The sequence below is a fragment of the Podarcis bocagei genome (assembly GCF_964188305.1).
Source record: "Podarcis bocagei genome assembly, chromosome: 7".
NCBI classification, from domain to species: Eukaryota; Metazoa; Chordata; class Lepidosauria; order Squamata; family Lacertidae; genus Podarcis; species Podarcis bocagei.
The window spans coordinates 90,494,985-90,519,151 of NC_138132.1; the positions used below are offsets into that span (position 1 = coordinate 90,494,985).

General features: G+C 43.9%; 1 long non-coding RNA gene across 1 annotated transcript; it reads right to left on the reverse strand.

The window, feature by feature from the left end:
- Positions 1-7,723: 7,723 nt before the first annotated feature.
- Positions 7,724-23,643, reverse strand: LOC308590804. The gene is made up of 3 exons (XR_014009903.1): positions 23,171-23,643; positions 10,826-19,324; positions 7,724-10,198 (listed from the first exon to the last, which is right to left on the reverse strand). It is a non-coding gene; the product is annotated as an uncharacterized lncRNA (long non-coding RNA).
- Between the last annotated feature and the right edge of the window lie 524 nt (positions 23,644-24,167).

Here is a 24,167-nt window from a genome sequence, read left to right on the forward strand (position 1 = left end):
CCAACATGGCAAGATTTTGCTGCAGCCTGCAGGTCCCTCTTATTTTTATATCTGTGTGAATTTTGCATATGTATCCTCAAACCTTAGGAATTTGTTTGTACCTGCCTATCGGCATTTATTTACCAAAGCCAGACTAAATATATTTCCCTCGGAAGTTCTAAATGGCAAACTGAGAGGCATCCCTTATCAGAATAGACTTTGTTTATGTTTCCAGGACACATAGGCGCCGACTCCATGGGGCTTGAGGGGGCCCGAGCCCCCTCAAAAATTCGTTTGGGGGGGCTCCGCCCCCCCAATAATCTCCCGCGCCCCTCCAGCAGAGCGCCATCGCCGCCCCTCCCCCAGCCCAAAATGCACAGGGTCGGGCTGCATGCCTCCTGCCCTCCCTCCCGAGCAAAAGCTCCACCCAATTTCCTTCGGAGCTGATTAATAGGCGCAGCACGCTCTCCCCTATTCGCTCACGAGGAGGCGGCGCCACTTTATCTGCATATTCATGAGCTTATTTATTATTCATGAGCTTTCCCGGCCCCCCCCCCAATATTTTTTATAAGTCCGCGTCCCTGCCAGGACATCGATTGTATGAAGCATATCCTACTGCATTGTGGGTAATATGAGCAAGCAAGGGATCAACTGATCAAACCCTTACTGGCAAATTTGCTGGAAAATCTGAAGCCTCCCATATTAAATATCTTTTGGAAGACAGGTCAAATGATATTACACTGGCCATGGCAAGGTTTCTTTCGGAGGTTATAAGAAACAAAGATCATTATGCCCTAGATAAAACAAAATGACTGCCTTGGTTCTACCATCTCTGTGTCTGGTCGTTTTAACTGTATCTAGTTTTGAAATGGTTTTATGGTTTATGTTTTATGGGTCTTTGGACCGCAATAAAGTATTGATGATGATGCATATGTATATTTTGAAACTCAATACATACTTGTAAGGGACGCGGGTGGCACTGTGGGTAAAAGCCTCAGCGCCTAGGGCTTGCCGATTGAAAGGTCGGCGGTTCGAATCCCCGCGGCGGGGTGTGCTCCCGTTGCTTTGTCCCAGCACCTGCCAACCTAGCAGTTCGAAAGCATCCCCGGGTGCAAGTAGATAAATAGGGACCGCTTCCTAGCGGGAAGGTAAACGGCGTTTCCGTGTGCGGCTCTGGCTCACCAGAGCAGCGATGTCACGCTGGCCACGTGACCCGGAAGTGTCTCCGGACAGCGCTAGCCCCCGGCCTCTTGAGTGAGATGGGTGCACAACCCTAGAGTCTGTCAAGACTGGCCCGTACGGGCAGGGGTACCTTTACCTTTACCTTACATACTTGTAAAACTATTAAATCTGGAACCAGGCTAATACTGTTATTAATTATTAAAGCAGATGTTCCACCATCCAAATGGCAGGCTTTGATAATAGGCAAAAATTAGGTACAGCATGCCAACTAGAGCACTGAATGAGAAATTAGGTTTTGTTCTCATTAAACATGGATTGTAGCATCGTGATCTCACAGATAGTGTCCCTGGAGCAACATGGCCAGCGACAGCCCTAAGTGCCTCTGCTTGGTCCACCAAAGCTATGCAAGCAACCCTGAGATTCTCCCTGCGGTTACGTAAGTCTGCCACTGAATTGGGAGCCTGCAGCTTCTTAGTACACCTTTCCTGAAATCTCTCCACTCTTAGAAATTTGAAATGGTATCTTTGTACATTGGTTGGGTCAATTTGGGAGAGTCATTCTACTGTAAAGCCTTTTTGGACTAACTAAACCAGGGAGCTAGCTGAACCATTCTCTGCTGAGCGTGGGTGTGACGTTTGGAGGTGAAACGCTCCACTGAAATCACGAGTGGCTGTAGTCATTAAAGAGCACAGGGCATTTTTAACAAGATTTTGGGGTGTCAACCAGAAAGTCTTGACTGGTTTCTAACGTAAGTTAATGATGCTGTGCCCTCAATTTCCACGACTCATGATGCTCTTCACTTCCTCTGTTAAAAAGCCAAAGTCCCAAAGGAATGCAGTCTTCACCCCAGCAGCCTCACTGGAGAACGGCAGCTCTCCCTGCGCTCTTGATTATTGCCTCAGAGCAAATAATGAACCTGATCTCATTTGTACAGACAAAGCACGAATGCTTTACATGCCCACAAAAACCCTGATATTCTTTGCCCAAAGCAAAAGAAACTATGCCAGAAAAGTAGATTAGTTGGTTGAGAAAAATATGGTGTTAAAATTCACCACCCAGAACCACACAAACACACAAGCCACAGAATTATGCCAGGAAAGAAGTGTTGTTGGTTGATGTTTAAAAAAAAGGGCGGGGGAGAGAGATAACCAAATTCTGTTCATTGCTGAAGGCACAACAGACCAAGATCCAAGGAAAGTGAAGTATGTTTTAGGGAAGGACCACGTTTCAAAGGTAATGTGTCCTCTTTTGCACATAGAGGTTCAATCGGCAGCTTCTCCAGGCGCAACCTGAAAAGGCTCCTATCTGGAACCCTGGAGAGCTGGTCAGTGCAGAGCAAGCATCTTCAACCGTTTCAGACCCAGGACCCACCTATGACCCAAACGTACATTTGTGGGCCCATTTCTTAATTTCATACCATCCAACATTTCTCAGATGAAAATAGGGATGTACCATTCCATAAAGATAATTTTACTATTTATACTCCACACATCTTACTGGGTTGCCCCAGCCACCCGAGGCAGCTTCCAACATATAAAAAAACACAATAAAACATTAAACATTTAAAAAACTTCCCTATACAGGATTCCCTTCAGGCAGCTCACGAATCGGATAACTCCATACCCTCCAAAATTTCTTCAGTGAAAATAGACATCCTAAGGAAAAGTGGGGGATATCGGGTGGCGCTGTGCTCTAAACCACTTAGCCTAGGGCTTGCCAATTGGAAGGTTGGTGGTTCGAATCCCCGTGACGGGGTGAGCTCCTGTTGCTCGGTCCCTTCTCCTGACAACCTAGCAGTTCGAAAGCACATCAAAGTGCAAGTAGATAAATAGGTACCACTCCAGTGGGAAGGTAAACGGCGTTTCCGTGCGCTGCTCTGGTTTCACCAGAAGTGGCTTAGTCATGCTGGTCACATGACCCGGAAAAACTGTGTGCGGACAAACGCTGGCTCCCTCAGCCAGTGAAGCAAGATAAGTGCTGCAACCCCAGAGTCATCCGCGACTGGACTTAACTGTCAGGGGTCTTTTACCTTTTAAGGAAAAGTGGCACATTCAGGGAAAACTCAGAAATCAGGACTTTGTCTCAAAACCAGGGATGTCCCTAGAAAATAGGGACGCTTGGAGGGTCTGCAATCTTAATATTTGCATGGTGGTAGTGTTGTGACCCACCTTGGATCAGGCCATGACCCACTGGTGGGTCACAACCCACCAGTTGAAGACCAGGGTTGTAGAGAATTGTTACAAGGCTGCAAAACCTCTCCTCACAGCTATACAGGAGAAAGAGAAGGAAGAGTGTCAGCTCAAGGCTCACAGGCTCTCATGTGCTCATGCACATCTTGCCAAACCATAGTTCAATGCAATATGTGATCCAGTACAGTGTGAGTGATCCCTTTATAGCCTCATAAATGACTTTGGCTCATACATGATCAAAACGGTTGGATGCGTTGACTTTGGCCAGGCTGTTTGTGGTGTAAACCACTTGGCAATACTCATCTAACCCTCCTACCATTGAAACATATTTTAAGACTGTACTATGCATTTTATTTTATTCTTTTAATCCCCTCAGGTGAATAGGAATTTTATACCAGAGCTTGTGATGTCATACAGTGGCTAAAAGTGTGAGCTGGGAAGTCCCTGGTTCAGATCTTGCCACAGCCATGAGTTCAGCAGGTTGCCTTAGGCTGGCTACCAGTTCAGTTCAAAGGTCACACTTGTATTCCCCCTGCCCTCCCTGCCTCCATTCATCTGCACCAATTTCCTCCTCCGCTTCCTGTATCTATTGTTGCAGAAGTCCTGAGCTGAATTCTGCCCTCCAATTTCTTGAAAGTTTTCCCCTCAATTTTTTTATTAAAGATTTTCTTGGTTTACAAAAGTACATGCCTTCTCTCTCTTTTTCAGGTTGTGCAGTCTTTCTTACACATCAGTTACGTTTGTTGTGAGACATTAGTGTTGAGTACAGTCTAAGGTTGGGGAAGAAGAGGGGAGAGAGGAGAGGTGGGGTGGTGAGGCTTTGTATAGTGTATGTGTGGGGTTTTGTGTCAGCGTCAACTGGGTAGCTTCTCTTTCTATTTGCTTATTACATTTCCCTGGTAGTGAGAGGGATTGGGAGAGAAGAAAATATTATGAAAATGATATATAGGTGGTACATGACCCCAGTCAAGCTTGCAAAGATATATCACTTGCCAGACAATAAGTGTTGGAAATGTAAGGAAACTGAAGGAACATTCTTTCACCTTTGGTGGACATGCCCAAAGGTTAAGGCTTTCTGGGAAATGATCTATAATGAGCTAAAAAAGGTATTTAAATATACCTTCCCTAAGAAACCAGAGGCCTTCCTTCTGGGCATCGTCGGTCAATTGGTGTTAAAGAAGGACTGAACTTTTTTTATGTATGCGACAACAGCAGCAAGAATACTCATTGTAAAGTATTGGAAGACTCAAGATTTGCCCACTCTGGAAGAATGGCAGATGCAACTGATAGACTACATGGAATTGGCTGAAATGACTGGCAGAATCCGAGACCTGGGAGAAGAGACAGTGGAAGAGGACTGGAAAAAATTTAAGGACTATTTGCAAAAGCATTGTAAACTGTATGAATGTTAAAATGATGCAGGATATAAAAACATTATGGCATTAGTAACCTAGTGGAAAGGAGTATGGAAATAACTGAACTACAAGAACAAAGACGAAATTTGAATAATATTATGTCAAACTTAAATACTTAAATATTTGATAATGAAAGACAAATTCGGAGACATAATTGCTGAAATGTACAATTTAAAACAAATTTTGAGAGAAGGTGAAGCATTGCGGAACATGATTTTGTAACTAGGAACACAGAAAAGGGAGATGTGAGGGAGTCATGAAAGAGGATTATGGAAATAATATTTAAGAAATTGAACTATTTTCTTTTTTGTGTTTTTATATTATGTATTTTTTACTTGTATTTTTGTATGTCTTTTATGTTTTCTTTTTGTCTTCTTTTTTTAAGTTTGTTGTATTGTTTGAATTGTTTAAAATCTTTAATAAATATCTTATAATAAAAAAAGAGAGGGATTGGGGGAGTCCAGGGTGTGACTGGTTGTCTGTCGTTGGCTGCATTTGTGAGTGGGGGGAGGGCTTGTTGGGTCAGGGAAGCCAGATTGATTCATATGCTGTCGGTGGATTCTTGTTGTTGTCTTGTTGGGCTGTGTATGTGATAAAGGGGACCCATACTAGGGTGAAGAAGTCCTCTTCTATTTGTCCCAGTGTCAGTTTCAGTTTATTGGTTAGCTTTTCTAGTAAGGCCATTTCCCATACAATTTGAGACCATTGGTCCATGTTTACTCCTGACAGGTCTCTCCTCATCTGGCTATGAGTCTTCTGGCTGCTGAAAGTAGATAGGTTATAAGCTCTGTATAATGTGAGTGGTCACTGTGATATTGGAAGATGTTCAGTAGGGCCAGTTCTGGGGTGAGTTCTAATACCTGTTTAGTTATTTTGCATATCTCTTGTAGGACCAACATCTTGGTGAAGTTCCTGGGTAAATCAGCATCAGTTTCCATGATGTTAAGTACCAACTGTAGGTGGTTTTCAGAGTGAGTTCCCTTCTTTTGGCTGAGATGGACTTAAAGGAAGGTCAAGACCAGACAGAGGGCCGTCCGCCCTGTGGAACGCCCTCCCACCAGATATCAGGGAAATAAACAACTACCTGACTTTTAGAAGACATCTGAAGGCAGCCCTGTTTAGGGAAGTTTTTAATGTTTGAAGTTTTATTTTATTTATTTTATTTTAATATTACGTTGGGAATTGCCCAGAGTGGCTGGTGAAACCCAAACAGATGAGCAGGCTATAAATAATAAATTATTATTATTATTATTATTATTATTATTATTATTATTATTATTATTATTATTATTATTATTATTATTATTATTATTCTAGTTCATTGGGTGGGGTTCATTTCATAGCCTATGTCATGCTCCCATTGTTCTTTCCCATTGTTCATTGTGTCAAGGGGGTTTGTAGGATTTTGGAGCAGTATTTTGTATATTGTGGATACCATCCCTTTGCCATGTCCCTCTACTGTCAGGAGATGGTTTTTGAAGGTGGTCAAGGGCCTAGTGGCTGCTGATTTTACTGCTGGGTTGTTAAAAAAGTTGATGGTGTGTTAGCCAAGGTATATGGGTGTCCCCTAGTTTGTTTTGCATTTTTTGTGTTGGTATGGGTTTGTTGTTTTTGTAGAAGTCTTTTAGACAGTGTAGATCAGGCTTCCTCAACCTCGGCCCTCCAGATGTTTTTGGCCTACAACTCCCATGATCCCTAGCTAGCCGGACCAGTGCTCAGGGATGATGGGAATTGTAGTCTCAAAACATCTGGAGGGCTGAGGTTGAGGAAGCCTGGTGTAGATCTTTGGCTTGCCAGGTTTTTATCTGGAGGTTTTGTGCTGCATGTTGCAATAGTGGGTGATAAACCAGTGGGGTTAGTGATGAGTTTCTCCTCATACAAATTTCACTGGACTTAACTGCCCAGGGGTCCTTTACCTTTAGCTTACCCATGGACTTGAATTGAAGGACAGGAAGCCAGGGAGCCTGGCTACTGGCAGTTGTTAATTGTTCATTGATTTATTTTACTGAACCCTTTCTAATTTGAAATAAATCAGTACAGAAATGTTTTTTTAAGTTAAAAGGCAATACTTTCCTTAAAAATAAGCTCAGTACTGTAATCGTACCTATCAGCAGCTCCAGTTTATCCTAGCTCTAAGATACTGAGAACTGATGATGGGCAGGACAGACGAAACTGTCTTCGATTCAGTTTGCCACATTTCTCCTTCAGTTTGTGATTTATTTATTTATTTGTAAAGTCACTTTGTTGTTGTTGTTGTTTAGTCGTTTAGTCGTGTCCGACTCTTCGTGACCCCCTGGACCAGAGCACGCCAGGCACTCCTGTCTTCCACTGCCTCCCGCAGTTTGGTCAAACTCATGCTGGTAGCTTCGAGAACACTGTCCCACCATCTCGTCCTCTGTCGTCCCATTCTCCTTGTGCCCTCCATCTTTCCCAACATCAGGGTCTTTTCCAGGGAGTCTTCTCTTCTCATGAGGTGGCCAAAGTATTGGAGCCTCAGCTTCAGGATCTGTCCTTCCAGTGATCACTCAGGGCTGATTTCCTTAAGAATGGATCGGTTTGTTCTTCTTGCAGTCCATGGGACTCTCAAGAGTCTCCTCCAGCACCATAATTCAAAAGCATCAATTCTTCGACGATCAGCCTTCTTTATGGTCCAGCTCTCACTTCCATACATTACTACTGGGAAAACCATAGCTTTTACTATACGGACCTTTGTTGGCAGGGTGATGTCTCTACTTTTTAAGATGCTGTCTAGGTCACTTTGCTAGCATATTAATCCCCAAATATTTATAATTTTGTATGCAATGTTGCCTAATATACATATTTTGGGTAGCAATATCCCCTGTAATGCATTTTTGTATGTTATAGTCACAAATATATGCATTTTATGCACCTTTTAACCTAATTTGTTTTTGAACATGTTTTTTGTTGGAAAATTGCATTACAAAATGTGGAGAAGTCTGAATTTTGAAGGATAGATGCATTTTCATTCACTTATTGTTTAGGGAAGTATGAATTAGGTAGGTTTGCGTGACAATGCCACTGGCATGAAATTGTTCCGCCATCTCTAGCATGGAGAAGTGGCTATGTGATTGATTTGGTCTGTACTGGCTGCATTGCTGCTCAATCCACATCTAGCACTTTGAGGTGACATAATATTGCACACTAGAAACTAGATCCATTCATTCTGGCCTTGCTGAGGGGCCTTTAGGAGCATCTTCTGCCATGTCTGCCAAAAGAGTCCAGTGGAGGAAGGTTCTTTGGTGGTAGGTGTGAACGTGGAGATGTTGCTTCTGGTCTGAACTCCTGGCTTGAAATCAAGTCTTCTTCTGCTGGGTCCCTTAGACAGACTTCTGCTGACCCACTTCAGAGTCATTTTCCATGACACCTCATTACCTATATTCTCATTTTTTGTGTGTGAGTAACTGCCTGAGTCACGCTCCTTAGATTAGGACAGGGTTGGGGAACCTTTAGCCCTTGGATGTTGTTGAACTCCCACCAGCCCCAGCCAGCATGGCCAATGGTTAGAGCTGATGGGAGCTGTAGTCCAACCACATTTGGAGGACATTTGCCTACCCCTTGGTTAGAATTATGGAGTGAGAAATAGCTTAAAAACTTTACTCCACTGGGGTCTACTTTCACTTTAGCATCCCGCCACAAGGGTCTACTAGTGGCCATATATTTTGCTAGATATATCCTTTTCTAGCTGTTCACTTCGAGATGAGCTGAACATTATTCTGTACAAAGCCACTGCCAGAGCTCTCCCTATAATTCATCTGAAGGAGGTGAAACTCTTCCTGGTTGCATCAAGTACCGAAAGGACACGTAGCTACTAGGTGAGGAGAAATTGGGCGTGGCAGTTGTGAAACCATCATCCTGGACTCCCAAACTGGTTTGGCTGAGACCTATTCAGTCCTATTTGGCCCCTTTTCATCCCCCTGAGCAACGCGGGTGGCGCTGTGGGTTAAACCACAGAACCTAGGACTTGCCGATCAGAAGGTCGGCGGTTTGAATCCCCGCGATGGGGTGAGCTCCCGTTGTTCGGTCCCTGCTCCTGCCAACCTAGCAGTTTGAAAGCACATCAAAGTGCAAGTAGATAAATAGGTACCGCTCCGGTGGGAAGCTAAACGGCGTTTCCGTGTGCTGCTCTGGTTCGCCAAGAGTCAAGAGTTTGCTTAGTCAAGCTGTATGCTGGCTCCCTCGGCCAATAAAGCGAGATGAGTGGGTCCCTTTACCTTTACATCCCCCTGAAGACACTGGTGTGTGTCAGGCTTTCCCAGATTGGTTTCTTCCCGATGTTTTAGACTACAAAATTCACCAGCAGCACATGGCAGCATTGCCTGAGATAGACAGGAATTGTAGTCACTAGCATCTGAAGGACACCATACTGGGGAAGGATCTTGCAGGTTCTACCAGCCTGAGAAAGGTGCCTGTACTCTAGAGAGCCTATTTTACAAAACCTTAGAAACCCCCTTTCTCCTTAAAAAACAACAACAAACTTCATCTTCATCATTCAAGTATCTCAGGAATTTTGTATATTTATTTCATATCTTAACTAATATTGTTAGAAATTGTGTGATGGTGTTTGCTTTTGTTTTAACAAGTGTGACTCTGTATTTAAGTTTGATTGATCATAAGCACTCTCAGCATTTCTTAAACGATATTAAACCTTCCCTTCAAAACTTCCTACAGACTTTCAGGCCCCTTCCTGCCATGTTTTCTTGTTTTCTCCTGCTCTGGAGAGTAGGATTCAAACCAATGGCTTCAAGTTACAAGAACTAAACATTCGGAAGGTTTTTTTTGACAGTAAGAGCTGTTTGGCCCTGGAACAGACTCCCACGAGAGGTGGTGGACTCCTTTCTTTGAGGTTTTGAAGCAGAGGTTGGATGGCCTTCTGTCATGGGTGCTTTAGCTGAGATTCCTGCATTGCAGGGGGTTGGACTAGATGACCCTAGGGGTCCCTTCTTACCCTATGATTCCATGTTACTATGATTCTGTGTTGTCTGTTAAAAAACATAGAATTAAAGGGAGAAATGCTGAAGGTTCAGACTTAAAGGACTGCCAGAGGGAATATTGCTTCTAGATCAGGAACACCTGAAACGATGAACAAAAGTGCTTTGTGGGCTTCTGCACAAAAGATATGTTATTTCTCACCACTGGAGGGAAAACCCTCTCTTCCCCAATGAAAAGAACAAGACCAGCACAATATATTTTTGCTGCTTGAGGCACCTCATCACCAACAATTCTACAAACAGAAACTAACTGGAGTGGTAGAGTCACAGAATCTTAAGAGTTGGAAATGGCCCAAGAGTCATCTAGCCCAACCTTGGAGCTGTGTGTGTCTCTGAATAGGGTGCTCACAACTGCATGATTGTGGTTGCAGCTGTAGGCACGTCTGCAGTCTATGTGTCTGTATCAGTGAATTTCAGCCGGGGGCTGTGTGGTCAAAAGAAAAGGCATGTTAAGCGCAGAGGAAGTTTGTTATCCGATTATGGGAGGGATTTGCTGGTGTATTTATCTCTAATCCTCTCCCTTCTGCTTCCTCTCCTGCTCCCACTTTCCGCTCTGTCACCTGAACTTGTCCTTGCACTACAGCCCTTCTGTCTCCTCCAGAAGATGGCCCCCTCCCCACTTACAAAAGGGCTCTGGTAACTACGGCAACCAAGGTAAAGGTAAAGGTAAAGGGACCCTGACTGTTAGATCCAGTCGCGAATGACTCTGGGTGCTCTGGTTGAGGTTTGTCCGCAGACAGCTTCCAGGTCATGTGGCCAGCATGACTAAGCTGCTTCTGGCAAACCAGAGCAGCACACGGAAACACCATTTACCTTCCCACCGGAGCGGTACCTATTGATCTACTTGCACTGTGTGCTTTTGAATTGCTATGTTGGCAGGAGCTGGGACCGAGCAACGGGAGCTTACCCCGTTGCGGGGATTCAAACCACCAACCTTCTGATCGGCAAGCCCAAGAGGCTCTGTGGTTTAGACCACAGTGCCACCCACATCCCTTTATGGCAACCAAAGGGATACACTATTGATGAAGGGCATTAGGATGCTTCACTTTACCTCAGAGTTCTTGGCTTCTTAGGGCACCACCAAACCTGGCTGCAAATGGAGCAGAAGGCTTTATTTCTTGTTGTTGCAGGCCTTCCTTCTCAGAAGTATTGCAATTTGGAAGGGCCTGAGGAGATCCATAAGGAAATTGCCAATTAATATTGGGCACAATCCCCTGGGAAGTTTTCCTGTACGAGCTTTGTTGAAATGGAAGTAGCTTCCCTTCTGATTTCAGTGGGCTTTGCACAGGAGAACCTCCCAATGTAGATGTTGATAGTGTCACTAGGGCTGTGTATGCACTATATATTTAAAGCAAATGACTCCCCCCCAAATCTGTCTATCTATCTATCTATCTATCTATCTATCTATCTATCATCTCCTGGGAGCTGTAGTTTGTTAAGGGCACAAGCTATTCCTTGTGCTTTAAATGTCTAGTTAATACGCAGCCCAGCTGGCCCGAGATGTAGATGTATCTGAATGGATTGGGGAGTTCCTTGAATCTGTTGTTATTGTAGGAGAGAGACAATAAAGCTGTTGTCTTGCTTCCTGTCTGGTATGTCATCTAAGCCAGGGATAAGAAACCTGTGGCCCTTCCGTCATTGGATGCCAACTCCCATCAGCACCTGCTAACAAGTCAAATGTTCAGAGATGATGGGAGTTGGAGTTTAAGAACATATATAGTAGGCCACAGGTCCCCCATCCCTGTGGTAACCTTTCATGACAGCATCAGTCAATTCTTTTTGATTTCTCACTCTGCAAACATTTGACTGGCCATCTGAAGGGCTGTCCAATCTAAGTCCAGTCTAAAGAATCATAAGAAGGGAGAGCGGGGATCTTGAAATTGTCCATCAAAAGCACCTGGACAGCAGACAGCAGACAGGTCACACTTACCCACTATGGAAAATCATTTTTAAATAGCAGTAAATTTGAATCCATGCATGTAAATAATCATATATGATTTTTATGCATATGTATCCTTTTTTGTCCTCTTTTTCATGTGACATGTAAGTAGGAATGTTGGAGGACGTCACAATAAACAAACTTGGTTCCAAGCTCTTCAAAGGTAGCTTCAGCAACCTGGTCAGTTTCCATATGAACCCTAGCAATCTTGTATGATACCGACACCCCTCCCCCCCAGTTTGACAACATTAACAACCGTGTTTTTTGAGCCCAGAAAATCCCTAACAATATTTCCTTATAATTCCTCTGTTTGTTGTCATTGCTTTGGATATACCATTAGATAAGATGTGCTGAAATATGTATTCCATTGACTTCTGTTTTACTGTGGTGATGATGGTAGCCATTGACATTCATTGTTATGTTTCTTCTCTTGTCTTTATACGATCTGAAGAGAAGCCAGGTTATTCTTCTCCTGTCTCCCTACCTATATGGCTCTCCATTAGATAATTGTGTGTTTGTGTGTACGTTAAGGTAATAATGCTTAATGGTAGTAGCTTTTTAAATACATAAGCAAAAACAATTCTGAATGTCATACATATGTGATATAAAATGCTTACTTTAAATAAATGATTTATTGATCTCGTTATTCTTCTTTGGTATGTGTTTTCATAATCTTATGTTTTGGGTTCCTGCAGTAATGGCTAAAGTGAATTGTATTTTTTCCAAAGATAAGTTAATAAAGCAAGCTTAACACACCATTTTAGCAATTATGTCTGCATGTGTTGTGCCCTCCTTGGGTCTCTCTCCCATAATTCAAAATAGTGGTCATTTTTAAGAATACTTCTGCTCTCCCTGAATTTTGCAACTTGCCAACTTGTCTTCTGCATGAGTTCATTCACAGCTTTTCAAGGCGAAAGGGAAGGAAGGATGAGGGAGAATATTGGATTTATTGTTGTGCTTCAGTAGTTGTTTCCCATTGGGGATATTTTGAGCTGTGTCATTTACACAAAGACAATGAATTTAAATATTTTCTTTCCCACTCTAATCAGGTGGCAGACCTGTAGTAAGAGGCAACCATGCCATTCATGCCATCCATTAGGTAAGAGGTGATAATGCCACAGTTAACAAAATTGGAAAGAAATGTGTTGTTTTTGCAAAATGCCTTACCAGGCTAAGATCATGCAAATTTAACAGAATGGAAACCATAACTGGACTGGGCTTGAGTATCAATAATGTGATGATAATGTGCTCAAAAGATTAACAGAGAACTTCACCCCAATGTCTAAGTGGCCGTTAAATCCACAGTTAATTGTACTCTGTCATGCACAAACTCTGTTAAGGTAGGCATAAAAGTTGTCCTCAACACCAATGAAAATGGAGAGGGGGAGGGAGAATAGTTATCAAGTCTAATAATTCCAACACTCTTGAAATCTCTGTTACAGATTGGACAATGTGATTAACTGCTTTTGACTTTACTCATAGTACATTTCTTACTCAATGGACTGTAGAGAAATGATCCTGACCTTTCCCCCCATGCTAAGCTCCCTGAGTCAAATATTTGTCTGGTCAGTCATGCCCTGAAGCTATTCTGCTTTACACCAGCAAGGAATCTTGTGTTCCTGGCTTCTCCAAAGAAATACCAACACCAGTGTAAGATATTTCACCCAGGAGTTCCAGTCGACTACCTTGGTTTTACAGAAGCTTTGTACTAGAACAGTCTTCTAGTCCTGAGGAGTAATGGCCAATAGCTGCTACGATGGTGAGCAGGAGGGGAAGTGACTGGTGGTGAGTTACAGAGCTTTTTGAGGCAGGGTGGTCCAGTCCAAATGCACTATTTGTAGACACATTTATGATCACACTGCTTGCATTCCCTCAAACTGGGTTTGCACCACCTAAAGAAATGGTCTCTCTTCACTGCCCCTCCTTGTGCAGACATCTCTTAACATGTGCAGGAGCATAATCATGGTAACATTTGAAAAGGTCCAAATCTGATGACTTTTAGGAGGGTATTCTATACTGAATGATCTGGTGATCTAAGGCCTATCCTGAGCTATATGTTATTCTTGCCATGTGGTGATGACAGGGCCATGAGGCAAGGTGAGGCAGTTGCCCCAGGGCGCCAGGCTCTGGATTTCTGAGAGAGGCAGAAATCTGCCTCTTGTGCTGGTTAGCTGCTGGTGCCACCTCCTCGTCTGCTGTGTGCCCGCTGCAAGCCAATGTGCCCACTGCTGGGTGGTGGTGGGCAGACAGGCATGCAGCAGAAGGAGGGCAGTATTCTCTGTTTTGCCTCTAGCGGTAAAACATCTGGAGCCATCCCTGGGTGGAGACCAGCTTGTTGGGGTCTTCATGTGAAGTACCTCTCCACTAGCTTTATTCTATACATTGTTCTTCTGTTCTGACTAAAACACGGAGGTGCTCTATTCTAGAACAGGTCCACACACTCACAATCCTGTTGTCACTCCATCACCACCTCAAGATATTTACACTGCAACTTGCAGGCCAGGCCTAACAAGCAGCTGCTTAACATTTATTGGTTTTTAGTTATCATCTTATGGTGCTTTGGTTAATTTTATATCATTTTGTTGTATCTTTTTAAGTTCCCATATTGAATTTGTAGAGAAGGTGTTTTGTTTTTTCAAAGCATACACAGGAAAATGCAGAAAAGACAGATGAAGTCACCATGGCCTGTGTCAGTTTTGTCCAACTTGTAAAAACCTCTCAACAGTATCACACGCCACATGAGGCGAAGTAGCCCTCACAGGATAAGGAAAATGTATGATTTTGAAAACCCAGATGTTTCATTTGTAGGTTTCTGATTGATTCACTTATGTAAACATTCTGGTAAATGTGAAAACATTTACAGAATGTGTAACACAAGTACAAATTCATTTTCATCTGCTCAGTCTGCCAAGAAGTCCCCTTGTGCAAGTTTCTCTGCCTGAATAACCAAATGTTTGTTATACTGAAGAAGCATATAAATGGAAAAGATGGGTCATCTATTTCCCACGCTTAACAGGGGAGGCCAGAGTACAACCATGCACATGGAGGGTTCTGGGGTGTTTTGTGGAGGTGTGTGTATGTGTGCTGTGGGGCCATGCCAGAAAACAAGTGTGGGTCTGGCCCAATGGCAAAGCAGACATCTCAGAAACTGCGCTGACATGGGCAGCTACCTAATCTTCCAATATGATTGATCTGGCCTTGCTAGATTCTAGTAGGTTGACATATGACAGCTTGATGGTGTTGCTTCTTTAAAGGGCAAGGGCTTTGATGCTAAGGTGTGCCTGGGAAGACAAATGCTGAGGTGATGGCGGCAGTCACATGGTGACTGGTCAGCTTTATCCTGCCAGTTGTCTCGCTACTCGGTTTCGCACACACTGTTCACCTCCCCTTTCTTTCTTACAAAAGCTCATGCTAAACCCTGAAGCTTAGTTCCTGGAGCCCTGGTTTGCTATTGTACATTAATCCTTTTGGATTTTTTTTTTTTTAATTCACTTTAGTGTTTCATTAGTTTTCATCCCCAATCCTCTGTGTATTATGTCCTTCCAGATTCAATTAAACTGGCAGGCTGTGCCCTGAGCCAGCAGGGCTAAAACGGGAGCGTGTATTAGTGCTGCTGGCAAAACAGGCGGCTTCTGGGCACGGAGGTCTTGTTGGGTTTCATCTAAAGAGCCTTTAAGCTACAAGGCACATGGGTGGGTCACGGGATTGGCCATCTGCAATTGTCCTGCTTGACCCTCAGAGCTCCGTTCAGTGACCCACTTGAGGGAGGAGTGGAGGGGGGGAGTTCTCTTTGAGCTTCAAATTGGCGTGATAGCAGTAATTGTAGGTCTGAATTCTAATGCTCTTCACAAGTGGTTCTGCCTGATATTCTCCCCTCCCCTCATATTCTTGTAGTTTTCAGCATAAGATTTCGTGTAAGAGGAACGTAGAATCGCATTATTTCCAAGAGGCCACATTTGCACCATATATTTAAAGCATTACAATACCACTTTAAACAGCCATGGTTTACCCCAAAGAATTCTGGGAGCTGTAGTTTGTTATGGGTGCTAAGAGTTGTTATGGGACCCCTATTCCCCTATTCCCAGAGTTCCATGGAAGGGGGCTTGATTGTTGCACAAATCTGAGAATTGTAGCTCTGGAAGGGGTCTCCAAAAATGATCAGCAGCCTTAACAAACTACAGCTCCCATAATTCTCTGGGGGAAGCCAGGTCAGTTTGAAGTGTTATGTGTGAATGTGAGAGACCTTCCCTGCTTCAGTGGACATTAGCAACATTAAGGGTTCTCTTGAGTTTCTGTATATCTTTTTTCTTTTGCCAGAGAACTCTATGATGAAAGACAGTTATAAATCTGTAACATTCTGAGGGAGTTAAACCTTTATAGGGTTTTTCTTGTTCTGTTAAATCTGGGCAGCAAAACAAGCTAATTCACTTTTCCCTCTCAGCACAAGGGTGGTGTAGAGAACAAGCAGCTTCTGTCTCTCCTCTTGGGCTGATGCACTAAGCAGAGAACGTCTCCTCTCCCATGTCTACTTGTGAGTCAGGCACAGTTGGGTGAACTACTTAGGGAAAGGTTTGGCTTGTCACAACAGAGTCATGAGTAAGCATAGGTATGAATCTTCCTGGTGTCAGTTTAGAGTTTATGTAAGCCGAATAAAGGTCTAAACAACAGCAAAGCTGGACAAGTTGATCTATAAGGAAACACTCTAAATTCCACGATTGGGCCATACCTGTATCAAAAAGAAGTCACTCAAAATGTGGTGATGCATGGTGTACATCTGGCCTTGGTGCTGCCCTTGTAAAACTCAGCAAGGAGCAGGATGGGGACAAAACCAGAATTAGTTGGTTCCACCTACCACTGACCCTGGCTCCACCAGCCATTTGCTCTGGCAGCCCTTACTTTTCATTCCTCTAACTTCTGCCCTAATCAGTCCCATGAGCACCAGCCTCTACCAAGAAGAATTTAACAGATGTGGTATTAAGCAGCTTCCTGTATTCCTCATATTGTAAACCTGAACAGTGGCTGGCACACCATAACCTAAAATGCTGCCTGCATGTTATTCTGAGGGGGTTTAGAAATGTGGCAGGCTGACTTGGCAACCTCTACCTTGGCTCTTATTCCCATACATTTATTCCTGATCTCCATTTATCTGTGGGAGAACTAGAGGCTTCAGATGATTTATCTCTACACTTGATGAGACATGGCATCCTTCACATACGCCTATTGGTGAGCAAAAGCTGAACAAAGCCATGCAACTGTCTTTAGGGAGTGTGTGAAGGGTAGGTCTGAAAACTGGCAGCAAAACACACAGAACAGGGCAAGTTCCATGCAGACAGTTGATCCAGGGAACGTAGTCATGCCTGGACATGAACAATCTGCAGTTTGAGGTTTGCCGCACCCTTTGAAGAAAAGATATTTCATATAGTCATCCATAGGCACCATATTGGTTTCTCTAACTCAGGGATAGCCAAGTTAGTGCTCTCTGGATGTTGTTGGACTACAACTCCCATAATCCCTGACCACTGGCCATGCTGGCTAGGGATAATGGTATCTGGAGTCCAACACATCTGGAGGGTGCCATTTTGGCTTCCCCTGCTGTAATGACTCAACCAGATTACTTGCAAGTATTAGGGGTGCAGTTTCACTGCCAACTTGTGGTGAAGCATCAACTCACGTTACTCCCCGTAATTTTTTCACACAGCTAATAGAATCCAGCACTGATGTCTGCAGCTTACATGGCTGATTTCCTGAGGTTACAGCATGTCTTTTTTCTGTAGATCCATCTTATTCTCTCAGCTAAACCAGAAATGCAAAAGGCTATCAGATGTATGAAACCCTCCAGAGAAATTACCCAATTTCAGTAAAATGTTTGGCTTTCCCATTCCTCGAGGAACCTCCAGAGTGACTCCAGGGTATTTCTTGAGATAAAAAATTCAGTGCCAATTGCAAGCAAGACAACATCCCTATCACTAGCTCTGTTTTCTATGTGAGTGAGGAAGTTGATGAACACATTTCTTAACCTCCACCCTCAACCCCTCAAGAGACTGAGGTGAGACATTCTTTCCAGTGCCCTCTGGCTGACTTTCTCCCTTTGGGTAACATACACAATGTTCACATTGTGGTGTGAGGAAACGTGTTATGCAGTGTACTTGTTTTGCTCCATATGTGTGGTTTCAGTTCAGACGGCTTCCCCAGTCCCCTCACATGAGGAACCCAGGCCCATGGACCAAGTTACTGCATGATGAGGAACATATGAAAGTAGCAGCGTCATATCCTGTTTGCGCCCAGCTTCATGTTCACTGTCATGGCAATGTCTGAGCAAAGCCACAAAAACCACAGAATAACCGTCAGAAGCTGGGCCTCAGTTCAGGTACGAGAAGGTCAGGAATCAAGTGGTTGTGATGACACAACCGTTGCCCTCTCAGTAACCTCAGGAAACATTTACGACACCAGTTCTCCTTTGGTGAAGCAAGGCAGGGGCTCTCCTCAGTGCAGGGCCTGAGGTGGAAGCATGGCCACCAGGTTAGCATGACTGCCCCTGCTTCCTTGACATTTCTGCTGCATGATGACAACGGAGTCAGTGGAGAAGGATGGCTGTCGCTGACTGCAGCTGAACAATCAGAGCTGTGGTTTCACTCCTGTGGAAAGTGGCAATGATGTCACCACTTTCTGGTTTCTACATCAATATCTAGACTTACCTGATCAGAGTTCCTGGTCATGTGGCTGAACTGAGTCTCAGCACATCCACACTGTGCTATGTTAGGTTTTTTTAAAAGAAGTTTTCCCTTTAGATGAATAAAGTGTGTGGAACCATTCCAAGGTTTAGGTTTATCATTGATAGGGAGGTCATCTGAACCATCTTTATATTGATATAGGGATGCTTCCAGGACGCCAATCCTCATATATGTCTGCTGGCTGTGTGCATAGCTGTCTCCAACGTCTTACTTGTAAGCTTTCCAGGGTCATTGCTCTAGGAATGTGCAGGAACGCAGGTGGAACAAAGGGTCCCTATGTTCTTATTGCTGAGCCCAGGGCCAGCTCCAGGTTTGATAGGGCCCTGGACAATGTCTCCTTTTATGGCCTCTTTCCTCCATAGGTGGTCCTCCTCCTCCATTGCTGGGCCCTGTTGGGCTTTCTAGGTGGTGGTCAGTGATAAACAGTGCTCTGAGGAGCTCCAGGTAGCAGCATTTAGATTTCCCACAATGCCCCAAACAACTCTATGCCAGGGGTATTGTGGGAAATTGAAATAGTGACGTAACCCATCTACCTGGTGTGGTTTAGAGGACAGGGAAAATGCTTTAAAGGTGGACTGAGGGCAGGTGTCAGTGATGGCCCCAATAACTGTCCATAACTGTCCACTACTGGGTGCTGGTGGTGGCCCTAGCTGAACCTGACCCTCAGTTACAAGATGAGAGCAGCACTGGAAGCAAGGAGTTCTTACCATCCTTATGGCAAATGTCAAAAGGCTTAGAGACATTACATGGCAGGTAGCCCTTTTATGTCATCCGGAACTCTGCAGCAGCTGAAATCCTATTGTTGGTAATGATAGGCACCCACATATCCTATTTGACTTCAGGGAGCAACTTTCTGATATTGTATAATTCCAAACTGCAGCTAAAATGATATAATACATAAAACTGAATTTCACCAAATTTCAAAAAGTTTAAAGAAAAAGTAAGAAGTCGAAATGAGAGTTCCACTCCTAAAGCACACCCAGTACTTGCAGCATTTTTCAGATATATAGAGAAAACCCTGCTGTATTTTTCTGGACGGTGGGGAAGTGGCAAGTACAGCTAGTTGCATAGGAAAGAGAAGTCCTTTCAGCCTCTCTGGTGGGCACCATTGCAGGCTGGCATTCCCCCATGCGCCAGGATCCGATGTGGGAAGTACTGTTTCTTAGGCAGCAAAGGAAGCCTCTGGGTCAAGCTTGCTGCCTGGGTAATTGGTCCCGCCCACTCACCTAATCAGCAAATTGTGAATGGGCATGGACCACCAGGGGTGGGCTCAACCAACCCCTCCAGAATATAACATAGGCCTTGCTCTGCAGCCACTTTTCACTAGATCTCCCACCCTTTATATATTGCTGTTGCTCTGCTTGAGCCACCGTATCCGAGACCAGGCTGGAATTTTCCTAGCTGGCAAATTGGCTCCAGCCCTCTGGGTTTCACCATCCTTCTAGCAAGTGTCACAACTTTGGTGGTTTAGGCAATGGATAGGCCTAGTCTTGGTCGGAGAGGAGGTTGTGATCTCTGCCTGGTCCCTCTGAAATGGGGTGTCGTGTGAAAGGGGTACTGGGGAAATTCTTTGGTCCAGATGCCCAGGCAGGAGTGAGGGGCTACAGCACCCCTCAGGTACAATCCAGTGGGGCTGTTACTCCTTGATGTAGGTCAGCAACTCCCTCATTTTTGGTTGATCCCCAAACACAAAGTCTTCCAACAGGTTGGCTGGAAGGGGTGGGGTCTACCCATTGCCTGTGCCAAACCTCTTACATATTCTGTCAATAAAGTTGGGGCCTGATTTCACCTAAATATTGGTTGTCATTTCTCTTATTCTTGGTATTGGGGAGGACCGAAGGGTAAGGAGGGATGCCTTTTGCTATGCTAAACCTGAATCCTTGAAAGCCTGCTTCTGTGCAGTCATTAAAATAAAGGAGTCCTCCTTTGCATCTGAGCTCTCCAATAATTATTTTGTAGTTGGCTATAAAAAAAATGAGAGCTTTTTGGTGACAGGGCCCCTGCCAGCTGCTCAAGTTGCTCACAAGCTTGCATTAGTCCCATTTTAGAAACCAGTTAATAACAACAATAACAATACAAACAACAACAACAAAGAAACTGCTTCCCCCAAAGTGTGCTGCATCTTGATTGGAAAGCACTTGTTTAGATGAAGCCAAAGGAGCAGCCCAGCTGAGCACCAGCCCTCAATTTCCTTTGGTCCTCTGTACACCTACCTGCCTCGTGACTCTCCAGTGCTTCCAATCGCCAGGAATTCCAGGGACCTCAGCTGCTAGTATCAGGGAGGCGGAGGGGGAGGAGTGAGTCTGGTTTCATGAACAAGGGACGCTTTGTCCTGCAAGAGGCCCTTCCTGAGTCGTATGGCAGAACACGGTGCAGGATGCATTCCAAGAGGTTTTCACACAGACAGGTGTTTCAGGAAGATTCACAATGGCACACTGCCATCCTAGGAGCCCTTTGAATCAGTCCAAATCTTATAGTGAGCTCTGATCTTCATTACACAGTATAAGTTGTGATAGGGGAGAAATCTGATTCAGCTTGTATTTAAAGGCAAATCTACACAATTCACATTTTCCAAAACAATATGGGAACAGAAACACAGCCATTCTTCGAAATTTGAACTCTCCAAATTTAGCAATGCAGTTCTCCAGCCAAAATGCATACACCAGTGTAAAGTGTCCCTAAAAATGTGTATTTTGAAAATAACACACAAAAATGCATCGTAATAGGGAAGATTACCTTGCAAAAATGTGTGCACTGGGCAAAATTACATACAAAATGTGTATATTAGGAGAAATTCAGACCAAATTTCTGATGAACTTTCACGAGGCCATTTAAATCATTTTTAAAAATCACAAACTGATGTGGAAATGCGGAGAACTGATCTTGACTGGGAAAAATGAGGAACTGAGAGAAACCAAAATGGACAAATTCATCCATGACTTGTACAAGTACACTGTATATTATGTTCCTACCGATCGCTACATTGCTTTCAGACAGTAAAGAGTTCCTGTCCCCACAGAAGTTATGTAGAAAGGAGAATTCCCAACAGCACACTTTGTCTCAGAGATGAGGTAAGCTGCCATAATCTCCCTTGCACAGAAATACTAAAGGCACTATTCCTAGTTAGCTTCCTGAAATCCACCCCCCTTAGCATCCCTGTCAAACTAGTGCTAACCAAACCAAGTCATGAACCTGGAACAGGTGACTCCAAAACAACAAGCCAGGTAAAGGATCCAGGGTGGGAATATTCATGGTGAAATCCTTGTGGGGACCGCCAGTCCCTTCTGCAAATGCAAGGTGGCATGATCCACAAGGGTAGCAGATCCCAACATAGATCCTTATTCTCTCCCCCTCCTCTTCTTCCTGATGTATCTCTTCACTCACCCCTTTTCCCTGGTGGTGAGGGGAGTGCTATTTTGTGGTTTGCCTCAGATGCCAAAATGTCTTGGGCCAGCCCTGGGAACATGTAATCATGATGGAAATAGTGGAAGTGGATCACCGGGCCCAGAAGACCTCAACTCATGACTAAAACAGTAGTGAAATGGACAAACTTGACAAGGTGAGGGGGAAGGGCATTGGCAAAGGGTTGGCTCCACCTAGGCTATACTCAGAGTAGGCCCATAGAAAGCAATGATCCTATGTTAGTCATGTCCATTAATTTCAATGGGGCTATTGAAGAATTTGTGGGTGTGGCTACTCAACTCAGTAGGTGCTCAACTCACACACATCCAGAGAAGAACATAAATGTGTACTCATATATATATATGAAAATATCCAATATACAAACACCTATATATGCACAACACATGTGCAAAGCGTGCACCTATATTTAGCGCAAAGTGTGGTTCATCTTTGCACACATCTGTAGATATGCAAGCAATAATTAAAAAGGTTATAAAAGCACACGTAGATGCACACACAAAAACCCAGGCATGCATACTAACATACAAAATAGGCATGTGTGCAATGCTCACAGAGATATCTTATGTGCACACACACATATGGCCAAGTACAAAGGCAAACACACAAACATTTGTGGACGTGCAGACACAAACACATCACATGTATGTATTCAAACCTGTAAATACGTACATGGATTTGCAAAGCACAGATCTAGATTTCTACTGCAAATGCATGCTAAAAGTTTTGTAAATACATGTGCAGAAGTGAACTAAACACACAAACACATGAATGTTAAAACCTTCAATGCACATATAAAGCACAGACATGCACAACACAAAAGAGAAAATAATAATTGCAAAGCCCATCTCTCATATGCAGGTATTTATTGCACATAGCACACCAGAATATATGTGTATGTACGAAACACATGCTAAAAGCATATATTCAGAAGGGCACACATGTGCAACACATACATGGATTTACAAAAGTGCATCCCCACTATATACAATCATGTATATTTTGCATGCACAAAAGTGCACCCAAGTGCAAACACCTATGAGAATCCAAAAGCATGCAGAATCATACAGAATATATGTGTGCATAACATTTCACTCGTCTGCTCTGATAAATACATGCATGTGTGCAGAAGTAATCTTGAAAATCCTGCACTGATCTTAAGTCTGCTACAAATGGGAAGGTTTCTTTTTAACCTCCCACAGCTGACCCTTTTAATGCATGCATTTGGCAGCTCCAAAATGCCACTCTGTTGCAGATTCCATAGACTTTCATAATATAAATTAAACAAAATTGCAATTATCCTCACCATGGACAACCGTGTCCATCTGGTACCTCTTCATTTGGGCACATCAGACAGACACACCTCGGTGGCAGCATAAAAAGCCAGAGCTCGTGGATGCAGCAGGCATTGGTTTCCCCTTGCACTTGGAACCCAATTTTCCTGCAGCAAATTCACTTCTCCTTTTCCCTTGAATTCCCCGATCCTCCAGATGACGCACCTGCATTTAGCGAAGTGTCTGTTGTTTGCTCTTCCACATTGTGCCACCTCCGATGGACCGACAGCATTCCACTTGTGATTACGGCAGGCTGGGCTCAGCACCGACAAGAACCTCTCTCATTAGCTCACACCAGTTTCTGCAATTACCTGCTGAATTGTTTGCGAACTCGAATGTGGAAAGCAATTATATAACGACAGCATTTTCACTGGCACTGTAATTATAATTTCCAAGCTGGTGTTGTGCAATGCAAACTACAGACCCATCCATGCATCTTGTGCAGTGCTGGGAGGTTTCATGTGACATGTAGTAAGATCTGATAATAAACAGTATACCATTTCGCTTTGCATGGGGCAGCTTCTAAACACGTGAGTTCCTGATAAACTAAGCAGCCATTTCCAAACAGGTGCAGTGGTTGTTCCTACGCCAGCCTCTGTGCAGGATGGGTGAGTAAAGACCATGGATGTTGTGAGGGGCAAATAAAGTGGCCAGCTTTTGATTTCAGGAGGACATCTAATCCAACCCATGATGGGGCGGCCAGCTGGTGCTTAAACGTTCCCAGCAAAGGAGAACCCGCCACTGTGGGTGGCCTGCTACACTGTTAAAACAGTTCTTACCATTAGGAAGTTTCTCTTAATGTTTAGTTGAAACCCGCTCCTGTGCAATTTCCACTCATTGGTTCCCCCACCCTAGGGGACAAAAGGAAACCAGAGTTGCTCCATCTTCTATATGACCTCTTGTCATGTGAGGCCACCATCAAGTCTCTTCTCCAGGCAGAGTGTATCCATTTCTCATGTAGGGTTGCCA